Source organism: Schistocerca cancellata, chromosome 5 (assembly GCF_023864275.1).
Source record: "Schistocerca cancellata isolate TAMUIC-IGC-003103 chromosome 5, iqSchCanc2.1, whole genome shotgun sequence".
Classification (NCBI taxonomy): Eukaryota; Metazoa; Arthropoda; class Insecta; order Orthoptera; family Acrididae; genus Schistocerca; species Schistocerca cancellata.
The window spans coordinates 72,410,568-72,435,424 of record NC_064630.1 but is presented as its reverse complement, the minus strand read 5'-3'; the positions used below and the strand labels follow the sequence as shown (position 1 = coordinate 72,435,424).

The 24,857-nt window shown below is 43.5% G+C and overlaps 1 pseudogene; it reads right to left on the bottom strand.

Annotated features, from left to right (window-relative positions):
- Nucleotides 1–821: 821 nt before the first annotated feature.
- On the bottom strand, nucleotides 822–939 carry LOC126189881 (5S ribosomal RNA; annotated as a pseudogene).
- Nucleotides 940–24,857: the final 23,918 nt, after the last annotated feature.

Genomic DNA, 24,857 nt, shown 5'->3' with positions numbered 1-24,857 from the left:
CACGATTTCTTTTCGCCATGTTACTCTTTAAGTCTCCGATTTTATCCCCTGTTTTTATTATTTATTCTCTTGATCTTTCTCACACAAAGTCTGTAGGCTGAAGAGCGGCATACTAAGCTGCTGCCAGCCCGCCCCCATCGGGGGGAATTGAAATTCAATAAAGGAAAAAAAAAATCCGATTCGGTCTTCTTGGTTGCAAAAAAATGATGATTCTGAATATCAATCTCGTGCGACTAATGAGGAAAAGCACTTTCCATACAGTTAAGAGGGGATGTAATGGTTTTTGGTCCAAAAAATCGTTTTTTCGAAAATATTTTCTTGATCTACACAGTTTAATCTATGTCGTGTGTGAATTTGATTGTGATATTAGCTTCATAAATGACTAGATTGTTAAACTGATTAGCTCTGCACTGGTGGCCACTCCCAACTTTTCTGACATTTGGGAAACTGCTTGCTTTAGCGGAGTTTTTGTTAGTCTGAATTCTATTTTCTTTCAATATCTTTGGCTGACATCTATATTTCTGGCTTCTAATAACGTGAGAAATGTATCACAGAGAAAATGAGGTTCAAAGATTTTCTTCACATACTTCTACATGTAATACACTAAACTAAACTCTTCCCGAACAGGCCATGAAATCCCAACGGTACCTACCGGCCGCCGTGTCACCCTCAGCCCACCGGCGTCACTAGATGCGGATACGGAGGGGCACGTGGTCAGCACACTGCTCTCCCGGCCGTATGTCAGTTTCCGAGACCGGAGCCGCTACTTCTCAATCAAGTAGCTTCTCGGTTTGCCTCACAAGGGCTGAGTGCACCCCGCTTGCCAACAGCGCTCGGCAGGCCGGATGGTCTCCCATCCAAGTGCTAGCCCAGCCCGACAGCGCTTAACTTCGGTGATCTGACGGGAACCGGTGTTACCACTGAGGCAAGGCTGTTGCCACATGTACTAAGCCTACCTCGATTTTAAAATCCTCCACACTGATACTCCCCATCCTCCAGGTTTCTCTTGTCTCCTCTTCGTATCTGTCTGGCCTATACTTGCTGGTAATAAACTGATGTGTTAGCTGTCTTGACCCTGCTCTCGTCTATGGTGTAAAATGTTTTTGTTGTAAACGGACCACGATCTGTACCAACTCTCTTCAGCACTTCAATTCTACTATTATTTCCGTTATTGTAACATAAGCTCATTACCAGAACCTGTTATGAATGCCTTTAAGTCCACATTCAGGTTCCTTGCAAACGCTAATTTATTGAGGAAGTGTTTCATGGAAAGACAAAAAATGCAAATGAAAGCCTCAATAATTTAATTTGGATTAATGCTCAAAAACGACATTCTGTGGGCTTAAAGAACTTAAAATAGTTGTTCATGATGCAGTTTTATGTTACAATGACGGAAATAATGGCAGAATTGAAGTGTTGAAGAGAGTTGGTATGGATGCTGGTGTGTTTACAACAAAAACATTTTACACCATCCACGAGAGGAGGATCAAGGCATCTAACACATCAGTGTCTTACCTGTAAATACAGGACAGGCAGCCGGCCGGAGTGGCTGAGCGGTTCTAGGCGCTACAGTCTGGAACCGCGCGACCGCTACGGTCGCAGGTTCGAATCCTGCCTCGGCCATGGATGTCTGTGATGTCCTTAGGTTAGTTAGGTTTAAGTAGTTCTAAGTTCTAGGGGACTGATGACCTCAGATGTTAAGTCCCATAGTGCTCAGAGCCATTTGAACCATTTGAACAGGACAGGCAGATTCGGAGACAAGAGAAACCTGAAGGATGAGGAGTATGAATATGGAGGATTTTAAAATTGAAGTAACTTTATTACATGCAGAAGAATGAGAAGAAAATATTTGACCCTCACTTTCTCCGTTTTACATTTTTTAGTTTGTTCCAAGTCTTTTCCCAGAAAGTATATTCGCTAATGCTATGAAATTTTGAGGAACTGTTCCCAACGAGTTGCTGTCTCCCTGGAACCAAAGAAACGAGATCCTGCAATTTCATTTTGATTTTTAGATGATTTTATGTAGAAAAAAAGTTAATTTGTGGTGGACAAAATTAAAAATTCGACCGTCGGCGCAGGGAATCGAAGCCCGACTGACGGGCATAAATAACACTGACAATGAGCAGACAGACCATTCTATCAGAACCACCTGATGATGGCCGAAACGTTATTCGCCGAAATATCGTGGGGCTTCAACGATCGCATCCAGCTGGACACCCGACAGCCCTGGAAACAACACATACCCCGGGAAAGCCTTCACTCACATGTCAACAACCTCTACGGGGAGGATATGTACCACCTTCTAAAGAAACTAGATAAGCCTCCGATTACATAAAAACTCTGTTAATGATACAATTTGTATATAAATTTATAGCCTTAGTTCAATGGTCTTATAACCTTCTCAGGACACTACAATTAAATTTTCAGATTAATTGCATGACTAGGATTTGAGTTACGGCTTTTCGTATAAAAAGATAATAAATCCAATTCCTGGCAAAATATTAATCCTGCATATTTTATTATAGTTTTTCTTTAAAACACAGCTCTTTTGCTTTGTACATGCAAAATTTTACATTTGTACATTAATAAATATGGCTGTAATGGTTTTTTAAATAAAATTTACATTTTCCGTTATATCCCCCCTTAAGACCGCAAGAAATACAGGGTGTTTCAAAAATGACCGGTATATTTGAAACGGCAATAAAAACTAAACGAGCAGCGATAGGAATACACCGTTTGTTGCAATATGCTTGGGACAACAGTACATTTTCAGGCAGACAAACTTTCGAAATTAGAGTAGTTACAATTTTCAACAACAGATGGCGCTGCGGTCTGGCATATCCACCATGCGTAGCAATAATATGGCGTAGTCTCTGAATGAAATTACCCGAAACCTTTGACAACGTGTCTGGCGGAATGCCTTCACATGCAGAGATGAGATGTACTGCTTCAGCTGTTCAATTGTTTTGGATTCTGGCGGTACACCTGGTCTTTCAAGTGTCCCCACAGAAAGAAGTCACAGGGGTTCGTGTCTGGCGAATAGGGAGGCCAATCCACGCCACCTCCTGTATGTTTCGGATAGCCCAAAGCAATCACACGATCATCGAAATATTCATTCAGGAAATTAAAGACGTCGGCCGTGCGATGTGGCCGGGCACCATCTTGCATAAACCACGAAGTGTTCGCAGTGTCGTCTAAGGCAGTTTGTACCGCCACAAATTCACGATGAATGTCCAGATAGCGTGATGCAGTAATCGTTTCGGATCTGAAAAATGGGCCAATGATTCCTTTGGAAGAAATGGCGGCCCAGACCAGTACTTTTTGAGGATGCAAGGACGATGGGACTGCAACATGGCGCTTTTCGGTTCCCCATATGCGCCAGTTCTGTTTATTGACGAAGCCGTCCAGGTAAAAATAAGCTTCGTCAGTAAACCAAATGCTGCCCACATGCATATCGCCGTCATCAATCCTGTGCACTATATCGTTAGCGAATGTCTCTCATGCAGCAATGGTAGTGGCGCTGAGGGGTTGCCGTGTTTGAATTTTGTATGGAGAGAGGTGTAAACTCTGGCGCATGAGACGATATGTGGACGTTGGCGTCATTTGGACCGCAGCTGCAACACGGCGAACGGAAACCCGAGGCAGCTGTTGGATCACCTGCTGCACTAGCTGCGCGTTGCCCTCTGTGGTTGCCGTACGCGGTCGCCCTACCTTTCCAGCACGTTCATCCGTCACGTTCCCAGTCCGTTGAAATTTTTCAAACAGATCCTTTATTGTATCGCTTTTCGGTCCTTTGGTTACATTAAACCTCCGTTGAAAACTTCGTCTTGTTGCAACAACACTGTGTTCTAGGCGGTGGAATTCCAACACCAGAAAAATCCTCTGTTCTAAGGAATAAACCATGTTGTCTACAGCACACTTGCACGTTGTGAACAGCACACGCTTACAGCAGAAAGACGACGTACAGAATGGCGCACCCACAGACTGCATTGTCTTCTATATCTTTCACATCACTTGCAGCGCCATCTGTTGTTGAAAATTGTAACTACTGTAATTTCGAAAGTTTGTCCGGCTGAAAATGTACTGTTGTCCGAAGCATATTGCAACAAACGGTGTATTTCTATCGCTGCTTGTTTAGTTTTTATTGCCGTTTCAAATATACCGTTCATTTTTTAAACACCCTGTATGTACAGTGCATATACAATATTTAGTGGAAGGTAGACGTTAGCTATCTAATTTGGTTGTAATATAGTGAATACTCGAATTTTGATGAAAGGATTACGTTTCCAAATGGAATTAAAAATAAGGCTGTAGTTCCTACCTGGATCCTTACTAGCTTTACATCTTGCACAGTGAATTGTTGAGGGATGTATAAAATATTTAATTAACATGATACGTAACTTTTATAAACAGAAATATATTATCCATTAACGTGAGCACAGATCCGTCAATATTTTCGTTATCCTATGTCCAGGTGCGGACTTTATCATCCTAATTAAGTCATACACGTGTATGTATGACACAAGTCGTATACACACATTTCCTAAGGGTAATTGTGTTGCTATTCCAAGGAGCACTTCCTGCTCGCAGGTGCGCACGCAATTCTCTTACCCAGGATACATGATCGAATGATCGGAAATGTGCCCGGCTGTATCTTAGCACAGAGTGGTATTTAGGTCAGCGCTCGCGCCAGACCACACGAGTTCGCTCCGAGAGAGTTTGTTGGGCTAGAAGCCGTATCCGCGAGGATTAGGCCAGTTTAGAATCTCACTCGAGGGCCGCCTCCATGGCGTCGCTGCCGTTGGCGTCTGACCCCGGCAGCTGCCAGCTACGTATACTACAGTACACACAGTATGACGTTTCTGGTCGCCGTGCTTACGCCACATTGTCGGCAGAATGTTTATGATCAGTGTTTATGTATTTTGTCTTTAACGTTGCATACGACAACCAGGTAGTTTCTGTCACGATTTTAACACAGTGGAGCAACCTGAAAATGTTCCTCGAAAGGAATGAGTCGTAACACAGTAAAAGTGCAATAATACAGATGGGTCACAGTTCTAGTCACTGACTTAATTGAAAATTTAAATTTCAGTTGCTTTTGTAGTAACTAGGCCAGAATTTTGTACAGTAATCAGTGACGATGAAACCTGGTAGTCAAGGGAAGGCAGGATTCTGTTACGATTGTGGAGGGGCCGTAATCAGTTACTATTGGCAGCCTTTTACAGTTACACACAATTTATTTTCAACCAGTAATTCCAGACACAACAGTACATAGAATGACCACACGTTATCAATGAAGGAATAAACCACTGTGTAAATAATAGTGCTTTCAGTGAGTTACAATTTAGCAAATCACCATTAAGTACATATACAGCAGATAATGTTTTAAAAGCAAGCCACTGTGATTTGGGCAGAAGCCCTTACACGCCAGGAATGGCAATACATTAAGAGTTGTTTAAAACTCGCCGCAACTTACAATTACAGGTATTGAAATATTAAAATCAAGTCCCCACAAATACAGCAGAAGGCATCAGACGCCAGGAATGGCAGTAAATAAGGTTTTAAAGGCCTACTGCGTAAATACAAATGCCAAATTAGAATTTAAATGTAAATGACCACAATCACGGATGAAGGTCTTACACGCCAAGAACGGCAATAATATAAAAAATTTAGAAACCTGCTGTAAAACAGCAAATACAATAACAAAGGTTAATTAAAAAACAAGCAACTGATCACCAAACAGGTGAAATAAGATGATGTTAAACTTTGTAACACAACCTTTAACATTCACTGTACACTACACTGCTAGATTTAGTGCGGAAGGCAACCAGAACTATCAACTACACATATATAACCTTTAATGTAGGCATTAGAAGGTATTGCAATAAATAATACAATAATAAAACACAAGGACCAGTACGTAAGTCGCTCAAAGGGTACGGAGGCAGAGTACACCCGCATAAGGCGTGGACTGAAGGAGCATTATATTTAACTACTGGCCATCAGAACTCCTTTTAGAACACACATGTCTTGCAAGAACCAAGGGGCCACAGACGGTGCTCCAGGAATCGACTTCTGAGAAGGTTCGGCAACAAACACTTTCGCGAGCGATGAGATAGGCAGCCAAGAGTTGCATTCACTTCACATGATGGTAACTCAGAGTAATGGTAGTCTAACCAATGACTAATGATAATATTGCTGAAGCTACCTGACGTACGATAAACCAAATGCAAAAATGGAACAATATGCCAAAGCCAGAACCGGCGGTCTGGACTCCACCCACAGAATACTGTGCTTAGAGTGCCCGAAACGAGAAAGGAACCACTACCACCAGAGCAGAAGAATCACCAACCGGCCTACAATCAATAAAGCTGTCTAAACTACACACCTCACCGGACACCAGCGGCAAGACTAGGAAACGTGTAAGTAGGCTGTTTATGTTTTCTTATTGGCAACGTTACGTAGCACTCTGTATGAAAATCACTGGCTGTGCTGTGTGCAGTCTGTGGCTAGTTTGCATTGTTGTCTGCCATTGTAGCGGAGCAGCTGGATGTTAACAGCGCGTAGCGTTGCGCAGTTGGAGGTGAGCCGCCAGCAGTGGTGGATGTGGGGAGAGAGATGGCGGAGTTTTGAAATTTGTAATACTGGATATTATGAACTGCTGTATATATTATGACTTTTGATGACTATTAAGGTAAATACATTGTTTGTTCTCTATTAAAATCTTTCATTTGCTAACTATGCCTACTAGTAGTTAGTGACTTCCGTAGTTTGAATCTGTTATTTAGCTGGCAGTAGTGGCGCTCGCTGTATTGCAGTAGTTCGAGTAACGAAGATTTTTGGTGAGGTAAGTGATTTGTGAAAGGTACAGGTTAATGTTAGTCAGGGCCATTCCTTTGTAGGGATTTCTGAAAGTCAGATTGCGTTGCGCTAAAAAATATTGTGTGTCAATTTAAGCACAGTCTTGTATAATTGTTCTAAGGGGACGTTTCATATGGTGACCCTGCCAGGATACCTCACTCGAATCTTCTGATTTTTTCTTGTAGTTTGTGTAATTAGTGTAGCTTTTGTTTATTGCCAGCGCGTAATTATAGAGAGAATTTCCATTGTAGTTGTAGTTTTTCATTGTTGTACAGTAAAACAGTTGTGGCATGCATGTAGATTTGCACCAAGTATTTCGCAGCTGCAATTAATATTAATTTCAGTGCTATGTTAATGTGTTCCCCTATTTTTTCTCTTCAAATTGTGTTTTTCTGTGTTGTTGTGTGAAATATTGTGACAATAATGGCGTGTGAAAAACGTAATACTCGGCTCCAAAGTAAACTGAGAAATGACAGTGAAGACGAAAGTAGTGCGTTAGCGCCACCATGTAATGAATTAACTAATGTTCAACATAGGAATTTGGTAATTGTGGGTAGGGAAATGGAGCGGGCGGCAAACAATGGCGTAGGCAGTGAAACAATTAGTGAACAGGGAAGCATTATCGATCGATCGCTCGGCAACAGCTCGCCTCAGGAATCCGAAATGATAAGACACAATTTTGCAAATACTGTAGATTCAGGTTTTACGTCCTCACCGTTTTCTCAAATAAGTCAAGACACATTTTCTGCTTGTCAAAATGTGAATGTTGCTGGTGCAAGTGCACTGCTGAAAAGCGTAGAGGAACAGATTCCAGACACTGATGCATTGTTATTACAATTAATGCAACAAATGGGACAAAATCTTCAAAAGTTAGACACAATGGAACAAAATCAGAGACAAACACAGCACAGCCAGTGATTTTTATACAGAGCGCTACGTAACGTTGCCAATAAGAAAACATAAACAGCCTACTTACAAACGTACACTGCCGTTACATACACTTACCCGAAGACAGGTAACTGGGCCACCAGCCAAGAAAAATTACCGCTGCTTGAGCTTAATAAATTGTAACAAGCTGAACGCAGTAAATAGTAATAAGGAGTGGAGGAAATCTAATCAGTTGCGCCTTCCCCAAGCACTCGCTGCTCTTCGCCTCAGCGACACTACGAGCAGCAACAAGAACCCACGTCACTGGAGAATCGCGAGATGTCACAACGGTGGAGGTTTCTCTACTTTAATTTAAATGCACTCATCTTAAGGGGCTCCGGAAAGGCTCAAAATCATGAAAAGTTCAGTTTTTACTTTTTTGCGTTTTCTGAATCTGCAGACTATTACCTTTCAATAAATGGCTCTGAGCACCATGGGACTTAACTTCTAAGGTCATCAGTCCCCTAGAACTTAGAACTACTTAAACCTAACTAACCTAAGAACATCACACACATCCATGCCCGAGGCAGGATTCGAACCTGCGACCGTAGCGGCCGCGCGGTTCCAGACTGTAGCGCCTTTAACCGCTTGACCACCACGGCCGGCACCTTTTAATAGATATATAATTTATCCAATTCCGAAGACTACAACTATTTTTAAATTTTTTTTTGAAATGTGTTCTACATGGGCGTGACCCACTGTGGCGCTGTTAAACTGCTGTCAAATGGTGTTATTATTAACGTCCGTGTTCATCAGGTACATTTTAGTGATGTGAGATAAAGTATGTGTTGTGGCTAACCTATTTTCAGAGACTTAGCAGCACCTGAACTGTTGAAAAAGTGTATTCACGGAAAAACTCAAAACCCCAATGAAAGTGTAAATAGTGTTCTATGGTCGAGAATCCCCAAGACTGTATTTGTCGGAATAGAAACACTTCACTTTGGTGTGAATGATGCTGTTGCGACTTTCAATGATGGCAACATTGTAAGGTGCAATGTATTTAGAAATATGGGAATGAAGATAGGTTCTATGATGGTACGAGCGATGCTTGCTTTAGACAAGGAACGCCTTCAGGCTGCAGACAGGCCTGTAAAGAGTCTAGAAATACAAGCAAGAGTAAACAGGAGGAGGAATAAGAGGAAGCTGGAGGAGGAGTTTGCAGAGGATGAAGATGGACCTATGGACCTGGAATGCACTAAAAAGTTAATCCAATCTTTGTCGCTCGATTCCCAAAACTTTTATTTTCTCATACTAATTACATGTTTTCTAAGGATCTTCCAAACATATTTGTTTCAAACTTTCAGTAAATGTTACACAGTACCTTCTGCATAATTTAACACAGCCTTTTTCCAAAAAAACTGTATATTTTTGAATATATAAATAAAAAATTGCAAAAAAATGTTGTGAATTTTCATTACAATTGAAAAAAATCATCTTTAATAACTGAACTAAAATTTTGTAAAATCCCTGTGTTAAGTTGTAGCCCATATTCCAATAAATAGTCTGTAAAAAGTTGAACTTCCTACCTCAAATACTTTGTGAGGAAAGATGTAATTTATAAGCGTTATTTTAACATTGCAAGTATAGGGCGTTCCGGAGCCCCTTAAAGCCTGCATGATCCGGTTTACGACGAGGCCGTGCACCCTCGTAACCACAGCCATCCGGCAGTCCATGCGTGCCGCCAGTGGTCCCGGCGTGTTCCGTACTGCACGGATCTGGCTGCTCCTGAGTCCCCAACCGAACTGGCCCACTCACATGACCTGGAAAAACAAGGACGTCGCCTCAAAGATAGGGCAACTGTTACTACATATCGATAACCGTCGCTGCTGCCACTAGCGAACAGGCAACGCCTGCGAAACCGAGTGGCGCCATTCAACAGGAGAAGAAGACAAACAACTTCAACCGTGCTAACTAAACGATACCGTCTGGCCTCCAACAGAGGACGGAAACCTACAAACAGCACCAATGCGAGACGCAGCATGGCTCAGGCGACTCCTAGGCACAAGTTGGCAATTTTCTCATCAGTGACTCATTCGCGGACCTAAGTTTGAGAAAAGTTTTAACTTCTATTATCCCACGCTGTCACCCGTTCCAGTTTTCATTGTTTATTGCGATAAACCCTGTACATTATAACACAATGTTCTGTTTCTTTGGCGTGTTACAAGGAGAACTATGGGCCTCATTTTGCATCTGTACTTAATGGTATAGACGGGCCAAACTGGGCTTACCGACCTCCGTGTCATCCTCTGCCAATTGTGTTACTGGACGCAGTATGGCAAGGTGAGGGTCTGCACACCGCACTCCCGCCCGTTGTCGGTTTAACAGACCTGGCGCCGCTACGAATCGCTAGGAATCACGAGCCTCAGCGCACCAAAGAAAAAACCCAAGGAGTGGAACCCAGCTTCCCCCCACGGCAGTAAGCAACGCAAGGCGCTCACCCTCAGAGCAGACAAATTTACGCGTTGGTTGGTTGGTTGTTTGGGGAAGGAGACCAGACAGCGTGGTCATCGGTCTCATCGGATTAGGGAAGGATGGGGAGGGAAGTCGGCCGTGCCCTTTCAGAGGAACCATCCCGGCATTTGCCTGGAGTGATTTAGGGAAATCACGGAAAACCTAAATCTGGATGGCCGGACGCGGGATTGAACCGTCGTCCTCCCGAATGCGAGTCCAGTGTCTAACCACTGCGCCACCTCGCTCGATTAATTTACGAGTTGAAAGCGTACTTTTCCTACAATGTTGCATTCTTTACAACTGTTTCTTTTATTTTATACAACGACACCTCAATACTCCAACTACTCGAAAACTTAAAAAGCACTCATTAAGTAGCTAGCAAAACGGGTAGCGATTCATCTACAAGGTGCGACCTACAGTATGAGAAATTGTTCCACACTTGATGCCTGCTACGACAGGTTGCGTACCTCACGAGGAGGCTGAGAAAGGAAGTTTCAACACCAGCAAAGTGTGTGCTTTTGCGATGGTCATCCTTGACGTATTGAAACTGCTTGCCGAACCGGACCATTTCCCTTTGCGGGAGATGCTATTACATAGTTAGCCAGGCAGGACTCACGAACCATCTACGTAGTTTCAATCATGCACTTAAATCTTTTCTACTTCATAGGCTTCCGGCAAATTCCGCAGCATACATTTCGTGTAAGAAAGGATATCGAGAGGAAGGGGTTAGAGTTTCCATTTGGCACAAAATTTAGTCAAACATGAAGGTTTAGAAGAGCACAGATATATTGATTCTGGAAACTTCTAAGTTACTGTGGCTAAACCATTTTTCCCACGTGTTCCTTCCTTCCAGGACTGCTCTTATTAAGGTACAAAAGTAGGAGACAGCCACTGGTGGAGACGTATTTGTAAAGGTAGTTGTGAACCATGTCAGGTAGCCCTTCGAAGAATGCTATATAAATAAAATGGCATGGGTTTAATTCTCGGTTCAGAACACAGTACTGCCGGGCGGGGTGGCCGAACGGTTCTAGAAGCTTCAGTCCGGAACCGCGCGACTGCTACGGCTGCAGATTCGAATACAGCCTCCGGCATGGATGTGTGTCATCACAGTAAGGTTTAAGTAGTTCTAAGTCAAGGGGCGAACCCGTGGTCCAGGGGTAGCGTCTTTGATTCATAATCAAAACGTCTTCGGTCCCAGGTTCGATCCCCGCCATTGCCTAAATTTTGATTAATAGTCAGCATTGGCGGCCGAAGACTTCCGGCATAAGAAGTCAGCCTCATTCTGCCAACGGCCTTGTCAAAGAGGGCGGAGGAGCGGATAGAGGTTCAGGGCACTCTCTTGTCCTAGGGGTGGGAAATTGCCCCTAAAGGCGGAAGAATCAGCAATGATCAACGACATGAGGATGCAGAAGGCAATGGAAACCACTGCATTAAAGACACGTAACGTGTATCCACAGGACACGTGGCCTGTATTTGAAGAAGTGTCTGGATGGTCTCTCCATTGGCGAAAGATTCCCGAATAGTCCCCCATTCGGAACTCCGGGAGGGGTCTGCCAAAGGGGAGGTTACCATGAGAAAAAGATTGAATAATCAACGAAATGATAACTTTCTACAAGTCGGGGCGTGGAATGTCACAAGCGTGAACGTGTTAGGGAAACTAGAAAATCTGAAAAGGGAAATGCAAAGGCTCAATCTAGATATAGAAGGGGTCAGTGAAGTGAAGAGGAAGGAGACAAGGGTTTCTGGTCAGATGAGTATCGGGTAGTATCAACAGCAGCAGAAAATGGTATAACAGGTGTAGGATTCGTTATGAATAGGAAGGTAGGGCAGAGGGGGTATTACTGTGAACAGTTCAATGACCGGGTTGTTCTAATCAGAATCGACAGCAGACCAACACCGACAACGATAGTTCAGGTATACATGCCGACGCCGCAAGCTGAAGATGAACAGATAGAGAAAGTGTATGAGGATATTGAAAGGGTAATGCAGTATGTAAAGGGGACGAAAATCTAATAGTCATGGGCGACTGGAATGCAGTTGTAGGGGAAGGAGTAGAATAAAGGGTTACAGGAGAATATGGGATTGGGACAAGGAATGAAAGAGGAGAAAGACTAATTGAGTTCTGTAACAAGTTTCAGCTAGTAATAGCGAATACCCTGTTCAAGAATCACAAGAGGAGGAGGTGTACTTGGAAAAGGCCGGAAGATACGGGAAGATTTCAATTAGATTACATCATAGTCAGAGATAGATTCCGAAATCAGATACTGGATTGTAAGGCGTACTCAGGAGCACCTATAGACTCAGATCACAATATAGTGGCGATGAAGAGTAGGCTGAAGTTCAAGACATTAGTCAGGAAGAATCAATACGCAAAGGAGTGGGTTACGGAAGTACTAAGGAATGACGAGATACGTTTGAAGTTCTCTAACGATGTAGATACAGCAATAAGGAATAGCGCAGTAGGCAGTACAGTTGAAGAGGAATGGACGTCTCTAAAAAGGGCCATCTCAGGAGTTGGGAAGGAAAACATAGGTACAAAGAAGGTAGCTGCGAAGAAACCATGGGTAACAGAAGAAATACTTAAGTTGATTGATGAAAGGAGGAAGTACAAACATGTTCCGGGAAAATCAGGAATACAGAAATACAAGTCGCTGAGGAATGAAATAAATAGGAAGTGCAGGGAAGCTAAGACGAAATGGCTGCAAGAAAAATGTGAGGACATCGAAAAAGATAGCCGGCCGGAGTGGCCGTGCGGTTCTAGGCGCTACAGTCTGGAGCCGAGCGACCGCTCCGGCCGCAGGTTCGAATCCTGCCTCGGGCATGGATGTGTGTGATGTCCTTAGGTTAGTTAGGTTTCATTAGTTCCAAGTTCTAGGCGACTGATGACCTCAGAAGTTAAGTCGCATAGTGCTCAGAGCCATTTGAACCATTTTTTTTAAAAAAGATATGATTATCGGAAGGACAGACTTAGCATACAGGAATGTCAAAACAACCTTTGGTGACATTAAAAGCAACGGTGGTAACATTAAGAGTGCAACGGGAATTCCACTGTTAAATGCAGAGGAGAGAGCAGATAGGTGGAAAGAATACGTTGAAAGCCTCTATGAGGGTGAAGATTTGTCTGATGTGATAGAAGAAGAAACAGGAGTCGATTTAGAAAAGGTAGGGGATCCAGTACTAGAATCGGAATTTAAAAGAGCTTTGGAGGACTTACGGTCAAATAAGGCAGAAGGGATAGATAACATTCCATCAGACTTTCTAAAATAATTGGGGGAAGTGGCAACAAAACGACTATTCACGTTGGTGTGTAGAATATATGACTCTGGCGATATACCATCTGACTTTCGGAAAAGCATTATCCACACAATTCCGAAGACGGCAAGAGCTGACAAGTGCGAGAATTATCGCACAATCAGCTTAACAGCTCATGCATCGAAGCTGCTTACAAGAATAATATACAGAAGAATGGAAAAGAACATTGAGAATGCGCTAGGTGACGATCAGTTTGGCTTTAGGAAAAGTAAAGGGACGAGAGAGGAAATTCTGACGTTACGGCTAATAATGGAAGCAAGGCTAAAGAAAAATCAAGACACTTTCATAGGATTTGTCGACCTGGAAAAAGCGATCGACAAAATAAAATGGTGCAAGCTGTTCGAGATTCTGAAAAAAGTAGGGATAAGCTATAGGGAGAGACGGGTCATATACAATATGTACAACAACCAAGAGGGAATAATAAGAGTGGACGATCAAGAACGAAGTGCTCGTATTAAGAAGGGTGTAGCCTTTCGCCCCTACTCTTCAATCTGTACATCGAGGAAGCAATGATGGAAATAAAAGAAAGGTTCAGGAGTGGAATTAAAATACAAGTTGAAAGGATATCAATGATACGATTCGCTGATGACATTGCTATCCTGAGTGAAAGTGAAGAATTAAATGATCTGCTGAACGGAATAAACAGTCTAATGAGTACACAGTATCGTTTGAGAGTAAATCTGAGAAAGACGAAGGTAATGAGAAGTACTAGAAATGAGAACAGCGAGAAACTTAACATCAGGATTGATGGTCACGAAGTCAATGAAGTTAAGGAATTCTGCTACCTAGGCAGTAAAATAACCAATGACGGACGGAGCAAGGGGGACATCAAAAGCAGACTCGCTGTGGCAAAAAAGGCATTTCTGGCCAAGAGAAGTCTACTAATATCAAATACCGGTCTTAATTTGAGGAAGAAATTTCTGAGGATGTACGTCTGAAGTACAGCATTGTATGGTAGTGAAACATGGACTGTGGGAAAACCGGAACAGAAGAGAATCGAAGCATTTGAGATGTGGTGCTATAGACGAATATTGAAAATTAGGTGGACTAATAAGGTAAGGAATGAGGAGGTTCTACGCAGAATCGGAGAGGAAAGGAATATGTGGAAAACACTGATAAGGAGAAGGGACAAGATGAGAGGACATCTGCTAAGACATGAGGGAATGACTTCCATGGTACTAGAGGGAGCTGTAGAGGGCAAAAACTGTAGAGGAAGACAGAGATTGGAATACGTCAAGCAAATAATTGAGGACGTAGGTTGCAAAGGCTACTCTGAGATGAGGAGGTTAGCACAGGAAAGGAATTCGTGGCGGGCCGCATCAAACCAGTCAGTAGACAGATGACAAAAAAAAAAGAAAAGTCAGGGTGGCTGATGACCTCAGATGTTAAGTCCCATAGTGCTTAGAGCCATTTGAACCATTTGAGCACAGTCCTGAACTGTTAGGAAGTTTCTCTGTAAACGTACTAGTGTTTGTCAGATGTGCGGACCAGGACTGCGTAGTGTACTGTAACCGTTGGAACGCAGAGTTCTAGTCTGCCTAGTGGTCCGTTCCTGTTAAAGCATTGTAGCACCCTCATAACTTCACCACAAGACGTGAGAAACGCGCTGTTTAAAAACGTCTCAAATATCGATGTGACGTACACCATCTTTTACTACTCTCATGGGCACATTAAAATTACTGCACAAATTTCGTTGCTACTGAAGCATTTCATCAGGCACTTTGAGCTTCTACGCGGGAAACTGCTGTTGAGTAGATCGTGTGGCATGTATTTAAATTAGTCATAACAAAATATAAAAATCAGCTAAAATCGTTCTTCAGTGGAGAGATGTATGGACCTTTTGCCATACTTATAAAATTCTACAGATTCTGCTAAGTAAAGTGCCCCGTTGTAACGGTTTATCGTAGATCTGTGGAACAACGAAGGCTAACAAGTAATTGTGAAACAGCACTTGCTATTCCCGTTTCAAAGAAGTGTCATCGGACGCATGGATATAATTGTACGCCTGTATCACTAATATAACACTGTTACAAAATTATGAAATCCTTTTTTTCCTCGGAGAAGAAAAACTCAGCACGGCTTCATAAAAGGCAGCTTATGTGAAACACAGCTATCTCTGTTAGTCCATTACCCATAAACTACCGTAGACAACGACGACAAGGTTGATCCTTCCCTCGACCTCCAGAAATCATTCGATATAGTTATCTGTTACCTTTTAGTGAGCAGAATAATACCAGTTAGGACTGCATTTGCAACCAGAAATCATTCGATATAGCTACCTGTTACCTTTTAGTGAGCAGAATAATACCAGTTAGGACTGCCTTTGCAACTGGATTTGGGATTTCCTGGTAGATAGAATTAAACACATGACGCTTAAAGACAGGAAATCTACTAATTTAGTCTGGGGTCCCTTCCACGGGGGTGATATAACGCCGGTACAGTTTAAGCTGTATGGAAATGATCTAATCGATAACACTGAAGACAGCGTAATGCTGTTCACGGACAATGCTGTTGTCTACAGTAAGTTCGAAGCCATAAGACTGTGTCAAAAGAGCGGCGCTTGGTGCAGGGACCGGCTGTCTACCGTAAATGTAGAATGTATGGGACGCATTGTGCATAAATATCCATAGAGGTCCATTGGTTTTCCTTTTCCCTACTGGCGACAAATAACTGTAAGGAACAATAAGCGTCAAAATCCCTACGAATAATCGTCCAGAGTGACCTAAAATGTAATGATATCGTCAAGCTCGGTGGATTTCAAGAATCTTTCTATACCTCTGGGTATCGATCACTTCATTTGTCAAAAAGTATAAGAGGTGATCAAAACGTTTCGGGCGGTAGTATTGGGTACACAAGTTATAAATGTACAGGGCTATTACAAATGATTGAAGCGATTTCATAAATTCACTGTAGCTCCATTCATTGACATATCGTCACGACACACTACAAATACGTAGAAAAACTCATAAAGTTTTGTTCGGCTGAAGCCGCACTTCAGGTTTCTGCCGCCAGAGTGCTCGAGAGCACAGTGAGACAAAATGGCGACAGGAGCGGAGAAAGCGTATGTCGTGCTTGAAATGCACTCACATCAGTCAGTCATAACAGTGCAACGACACTTCAGGACGAAGTTCAACAAAGATCCACCAACTACTAACTCCATTCGGCGATGGTATGCGCAGTTTAAAGCTTCTGGAAGCCTCTGTAAGGGGAAATCAACGGGTCGGCCTGCAGTGAGCGAAGAAACGGTTGAACGCGCGCGGGCAAGTTTCACGCGTAGCCCGCGGAAGTCGACGAATAAAGCAAGCAGGGAGCTAAGCGTACCACAGCCGACGGTTTGGAAAATCTTACGGAAAAGGGTAAAGCAGAAGCCTTACCGTTTACAATTGCTACAAGCCCTGACACCCGATGAAAAAGTCAAACGCTTTGAATTTTCAGCGCGGTTGCAACAGCTCATCGAAGAGGATGCGTTCAGTGCGAAACTTGTTTTCAGTGATGAAGCAACATTTTTTCTTAATGGTGAAGTGAACAGACACAATGTGCGAATCTGGGCGGTAGAGAATCCTCACGCATTCGTGCAGCAAATTCGCAATTCACCAAAAGTTAACGTGTTTTGTGCAATCTCACGGTTTAAAGTTTACGGCCCCTTTTTCTTCTGCGAAAAAAACGTTACAGGACACGTGTATCTGGACATGCTGGAAAATTGGCTCATGCCACAACTGGAGACCGACAGCGCCGACTTCATCAACAGGGTGGTGCTCCACCGCACTTCCATCATGATGTTCGGCATTTCTTAAACAGGAGATTGGAAAACGGATGGATCGGTCGTGGTGGAGATCATGATCAGCAATTCATGTCATGGCCTCCACGCTCTCCCGACTTAACGCCATGCGATATCTTTCTGTGGGGTTATGTGAAAGATTCAGTGTTTAAACCTCCTCTAGCAAGAAACGTGCCAGAACTGCGAGCTCGCATCAACGATGCTTTCGAACTCATTGATGGGGACATGCTGCGCCGAGTGTGGGAGGAACTTGATTATCGGCTTGATGTCTGCCGAATCACTAAAGGGGCACATATCAAACATTTGTGAATGCATAAAAAAACTTTTTGAGTTTTTGTATGTGTGTGCAAAGCATTGTGAAAATATCTCAAATAATAAAGTTATTGTAGAGCTGTGAAATCGCTTCAGTCATTTGTAATAACCCTGTATATTGGCGGTGCTGTCATTTGTACTCGGTTGAGTGTTGTGAAAAGGTTTACGACGTTATTATGGCCGGATAACAGGAACCTAGATGCGTGGAACACTCCATTTCGGAAATTGTTACGGAATTCAAAATCCCAAATGCTCGGTGTCAACAGTGTGCCGAGAATACTAAATTTCGGTCATTACTTGTCACCACGGACAACGCGCAGTGGCCGAAGGCCTCCACTTAACGACCGGGAGCAGCAGCAAGCAATACTGCATGAAACAAGTGCGGCGAAATTCGATGTTAAGGGGCTATGGCAGCAGACGATCGACGCGAATGCCTTTGCTATCAGTATGACATCGCCTCCAGCCCCTCTCCTGGGAGCATTTGTAACGCCGGAAATGCATATCCTCCTATTTCCATCTATTATACTATAATTTTTTTCCTTGTTTTGTTACCTCAAGATATGACTTTTTTTATATATTGTAATTGTTTTACTGTATATATATATATGCATTTATGTCGATGTATAATTGGTTTGTTTCGTAAATATTATTTGTATTTTTACACTGGGTCTTGCCTAGGGAAAACTGCTATCGAACGATTACATCGATAGGTCGTGTGAAGGATCAAAGTGTGTAGGATCTTTGCTAGTGTTAACTCTGTCGCGTGGAGCGCGGGAAGAGAGGGAGAGTCTGGCTGGAGTAGCGAGTGGAGCACGTGTGTTGTCTGAAGCTCCCGCGAGGTGCCGCGCTTTCTGGGTTTGGCAGCATGTAATTGCGTTCGACTTGGTATGATAGTTTCTGACATGGTATCGCGGACGGGAAGCATTAGCTGGCGCGCATCAAGAGCCCGTTTCGTCTGGTGACCGTGTCGAGAAGAAGGCGCGCCAACATCCAGCTTCTGCAACAGCGACGGCCGACAATGAGTGACTGTCGCCACCTCCTCCATCGACGGCTTCAAACCTTCAATCAACCAACAAGGAAGACTGGAAGCACGTAAGGTTTTAGAACTGTATGGCAGACCTCAGCTTTTCAAACTTTTAAAATTGTTGCATCACAAAATTACGGCTACTTAGCATGAACCTTTGTTGCTCATTGTCCCAATTGCATTGCCAAGCAGGGTCCCTTCCTTTTCCGGAATGAACCCGAGTATCGTTGAAATTCAAACGCCAGCATCATTCGATTTCACTGCTTTAATTTCAAAGTTCAGTTAAGGTATTCATAGCTGGCTACAATTTTCAGATTACACAAGCACAAATTAAGAGTGCGAGTTTTGTTACCGTATTTTAGCTTACCTGTGACTGCAGCTCAGCTTGCTACATACTAAATTTTACTACTGTTAATTGTTCAGAATCATTTAATTCAAGTTCAAAGTTAAATCCCTTATTTCTAAATTGAGTAGATTCAAGTAGCTTTTGAAATGATTGTTGAGGTAGTCCAAGACTAACCATATTTTACTGAATTTCGATGTGCTTCAGAAAGAAAGCTCACTATTAACTTCAGTCACTAAATTAACTTTCGATTTTCCTGTTTTATTAATTCTTTTGCTAATTTAAGTCAGAGTGTAGCGAAATTTATTGCTTCTGACAAACTTTCAGTTTTCACACTGAACGTGTCAACCTTCAGTTGCCACACTTCTAGTGCTAATTACATGTGTAATAACCTTTCTTTTTCAGTTACTATAGTAATTGTCCTTAGGACTGGCGACCGTAATTTCCCCCAAATCTCAAATATCTAATTACCGCTAGTTAATTGTTAACGTAACGGCCGCACATTTACTTTCTTTATTAACCTTACCCCTTTTCAAAATTAATTTCCACCTGTTTCATTAGCATTTTTCCTTTCATTTAGATGTAACCCTTTCCTCCCTCTTTACCGACAGTTTAACTTCGGTGACGATTGCTTTTCCCAAATTTCCATTAGGTTCACGCGGTTTAATTTTTCACTGTCATTAAGGTTGATAAGTGAGGGTGAGGTTACACATTATCATATCGGTTGGGCCCTAGACGACTCGAATACCTTGGCCTCCTCAAACTGGACCCGCTGTCCGTTGGTATGAGCTGACGGTAGGGTTCGAGCGTGGTGCACACACCACGAAGCGACAGACCCAGGTTGTCAACAAGGCACTGTGCAAGCTGTTGGTGGCTCCATAATGGCGTGAGCTTTGTTTACATGGAACACTGGCTGGAAGTGGTTATTTCCGGTTGCTCGGAGGCAATTTTCAGCGTCATATAGTTAATGTTCCCAAACAACGATGGAATTTTTGTGGGTGATAATCCAACATGTCATCAGACCACAATTATTAGCGATTATACACTCCTGGAAATGGAAAAAAGAACACATTGACACCGGTGTGTCAGACCCACCATACTTGCTCCGGACACTGCGAGAGGGCTGTACAAGCAACGATCACACGCACGGCACAGCGGACACACCAGGAACCGCGGTGTTGGCCGTCGAATGGCGCTAGCTGCGCAGCATTTGTGCACCGCCGCCGTCAGTGTCAGCCAGTTTGCCGTGGCATACGGAGCTCCATCGCAGTCTTTAACACTGGTAGCATGCCGCGACAGCGTGGACGTGAACCGTATGTGCAGTTGACGGACTTTGAGCGAGGGCGTATAGTGGGCATGTGGGAGGCCGGGTGGACGTACCGCCGAATTGCTCAACACGTGGGGCGTGAGGTCTCCACAGTACATCGATGTTGTCGCCAGTGGTCGGCGAAAGGTGCACGTGCCCGTCGACCTGGGACCGGACCGCAGCGACGCACGGATGCACGCCAAGACCGTAGGATCCTACGCAGTGCCGTAGGGGACCGCACCGCCACTTCCCAGCAAATTAGGGACACTGTTGCTCCTGGGGTATCGGCGAGGACCATTCGCAACCGTCTCCATGAAGCTGGGCTACGGTCCCGCACACCGTTAGGCCGTCTTCCGCTCACGCCCCAACATCGTGCAGCCCGCCTCCAGTGGTGTCGCGACAGGCGTGAATGGAGGGACGAATGGAGACGTGTCGTCTTCAGCGATGAGAGTCGCTTCTGCCTTGGTGCCAATGATGGTCGTATGCGTGTTTGGCGCCGTGCAGGTGAGCGCCACAATCAGGACTGCATACGACCGAGGCACACAGGGCCATCACCCGGCATCATGGTGTGGGGAGCGATCTCCTACACTGGCCGTACACCACTGGTGATCGTCGAGGGGACACTGAATAGTGCACGGTACATCCAAACCGTCATCGAATCCATCGTTCTACCATTCCTAGACCGGCAAGGGAACTTGCTGTTCCAACAGGACAATGCACGTCCGCATGTATCCCGTGCCACCCAACGTGCTCTAGAAGGTGTAAGTCAACTACCCTGGCCAGCAAGATCTCCGGATCTGTCCCCCATTGAGCATGTTCGGGACTGGATGAAGCGTCGTCTCACGCGGTCTGCACGTCCAGCACGAACGCTGGTCCAACTGAGGCGCCAGGTGGAAATGGCATGGCAAGCCGTTCCACAGGACTACATCCAGCATCTCTACGATCGTCTCCATGGGAGAATAGCAGCCTGCATTGCTGCGAAAGGTGGATATACACTGTACTAGTGCCGACATTGTGCATGCTCTGTTGCCAGTGTCTATGTGCCTGTGGTTCTGTCAGTGTGATCATGTGATGTATCTGACCCCAGGAATGTGTCAATAAAGTTTCCCCTTCCTGGGACAATGAATTCACGGTGCTCTTATTTCAATTTCCAGGAGTATAGAATACTCTGTAGAATTCGAGCGAATGATTTGGCCACCCAAATCGCCCGACATAAATGTGACAGTCCACGTGTGGGACACAATGGAGAGGTCAGTTCGTGTACAAACTCCTGCATTGGCGACACTTTCATAACTATGAACGGCTGAAGAGGCACCATGGTTCAATATTTCTGCCGGGGACTTCCAACGATTTGTTGAATTCGTGACACTAAGCCGGGAAAAGGGAGGTCAGATACGATTTTAGGGAATATCTCATCACTTGTCACCTCAGTGTAAACACCGCCAAGTAACCATGGGTCACTGTCGCCTTCAAATGGATGTAAATCACTTTCTGTGTAAGCGAAATACTTTGTGAGATACAGCTGTCATCTGATCTGAATTAATACCTACAAAAATTAAATACCTTACTTACTGTGATGTTTTAACTAAATTTTGTAATATTTACGTAAAAAACTAGTTTAAATAAAATGAAAACCTTTCGTTTTCAGCTATGTACGAGTAAATAGTCAGACTTTTTACTTTAAGTTGTGATATCTCCGTTCTTCACCCATGTCTGAAGGGAAAAGTAGTTATACTAGAGAGATTGTGGTATTGCTTGTAAGAGTGAGACACGTTAGTACAGTCGTATTGAGTTGTATTTCTGTGGAAGTTGGTTTATCATTGTTTGTCACTTTGATTGTTTACAATGAAAAATACAGTTGAAAAAACTTACGGAAATCCTTACTATTTTCGTGCAGGAGCTACATTTATTATTTAAACTAGCTGTTTTCTACGATTTCACTCACATATCCATAGTTCTGTTATGATGAGGGAGGGTGAGTAGATAAGCAAGCTATTGTCCGTGCAATAGCGTGTACTGCCCTCTTGTGTCTGCCTGTTTGGGTAACCAAAGGTAGTGGTGTGCGTCAACACCAACCTCAGCCTCCATCTCCAACCCCCTCTTACAACTGGTCCAACACATGACCCGGCGGCAGGCACAGTATCGCTGTGAAGTCATGTATACAGATATGACCACGAATATTTACTTCAAACCACTCAAGCAACTATACACTGTACAACGTGTATCTATATTACTCAAGAAATGTAATAATTTTTTGTCATGGTTTATGGTTCAAATGGTTCAAATGGCTCTGAGCACTATGGGACTTAACATCTATGGTCACCAGTCCCCTAGAACTTAGAACTACTTAAACCTAACTAACCTAAGGACAGCACACAACACCCAGCCATCACGAGGCAGAGAAAATCCCTGACCCCGCCGGGAATCGAACCCGGGAACCCGGGCGTGGGAAGCGAAAACGCTACCGCACGACCACGAGATGCGGGCTGTCATGGTTTATGTCAATGACGTAAAAAATAAGATATTCCAGTCTATATTTCACTCTCTAAGAGCTTTTTATTTTTATTTTACTTGTTTATTTATTTCTTTACTTATTGCTACCTGATAGAGATTACGTCCCTCGTCTGTGTACAATCTATCTCCATACCAGATTTCTTCGAAATCGTTTGAGCAATTTAATCGTGAAAACGAGACAGCCATGGTTACTTTCACATTGACAATATTAGTATGCACTGAATCTTGGAGGTAACTTCCTCTAAGTGACTAAGCCCATGCCAACAACATCCGAAGAAGACAAAAAATCCTACGTAAGACCAGATAAGTATCACATTATGTTATTTATCAACGTCTGCATACCCACTGTAAAAGTGATGAGTCACTGGAAATATAATCTTTACTGAAAGAGTTATTCACATCACGTCACACTGCTCGTAGGAAAAACAGATTACAGACTAAAGTACTAGAAGCTGTCTGGAAAGTAAGTATTCCATGATAGAAGTGCATTGTAGAACACTCTTTTCGAGTGATCATTCAGCGATGCTCGTCAACCTGGGATATGTAAATGGTAATATTAATAGAAGGATAAGATAGAAGAAACAGCATTGCTTTTCGTCACGGTTTGGTTCAGTAAGCACGAGAATATTACTGATATGAGCAAGAAACTTCAGTGGCAGACGCTAGAAGAGAGGTGGTATACATCTCGGAAATTTTACTGTTGAAATTCCGAGAGATAACGTTCCAAGATCAGCCAGATTCACACCACATGACCACGACGATAATATCACATAAGTTGGAGCTGATATGGACTATAACAGAGAGTTCTTCTTTCTACGCACCACCCACGAGTGAGTGTAAGCAACAGAGGCACCCTCCGCCACACACCGTAAGGTGGCTTGTGCAGTATAGATTCTCACAGGTGACAGGTGTGGAGGTAGATACCGATCATGAGTTCTGCAGACGTTGGCAGTACAGCGCACCGCATGCCGGGTTTGTTTATCCAACGCTGAAGGACCACCTGTTGCCGCCCTTGTGGTCGAGCAAACCTCGCAGGCATCACAAATGCAGCCCTTATATTGTCACGCAGCCCACAGCAGCTTTATTCACTGACGCTGTTAGCACTGCTACGCTGACGCTACCACATCAGGTAAGTGAGAGACGAAATGAGGAATAAACGCACAAGATTTTCGTATATTATCGAGCTGTGTTGAAAGAGGAAATCAATATTGTATCTGAGCACAGAAACTGTTAACACATCGTGTGTCGATGACTGAGTGTGTATGACAAGAAACTGAATAACGTAATAAAACGTTAAAAACGGTGTGATATGAAGAAGGCCTACATTTTTAGCAAGGTCTTATAGGGTATCGACGTATCATGTAGACACAAATATCATAGAAAAGCCTTCGTTTCCACAGCGCCGTTGCTCCATCATAGAGGACTGCGTCTGAAAGTATCTAGTACATTTCCGCTTTCCTCCCTTAAAGTAAAACGCGTTGGATCCGGAAGGGGACCTCAAATACACTTGTTGTTACAGTTCGAAGAACAGTCGAGGTAAAGACCTTACTTACAAAACTTCTTTGTTAACGAACGCCTGACGTGGAAATATGCTGAAAGAAGTTCTCCACGTACGTTAAATTCTAACGAGTTAGAACCCTTGAACTACAGTTACGTTAGTGATTCTGTTGAGAGAAACCTTGGCTGTCGCACCTCAGATCGACTGAAAGAAATGTCGACATTGTACAAAAAACACTTTATTAACAGAACTGATTTTCACCTGAATAATTTAGACTTAATGGATTTAACACTTTTCTAACGCGTCTTGCCGATTAGGAAAAAATTCAAGGCACAGATATCGGTATTATAGTGTCTTAATCTATGTCCCATTAACTAGTCATTTGGCAAAAAGGGAGTTGTTAGTGCTATTATGATGTGTCATTTAAAAGTTCTATCACTACTTTATCAGCAGCTACATATTCTACACAGAAATGGCAACCATCCCCTGCTCCGCACGGGTGTCTTCGGCCGGATGACGTAACTGGCCCAG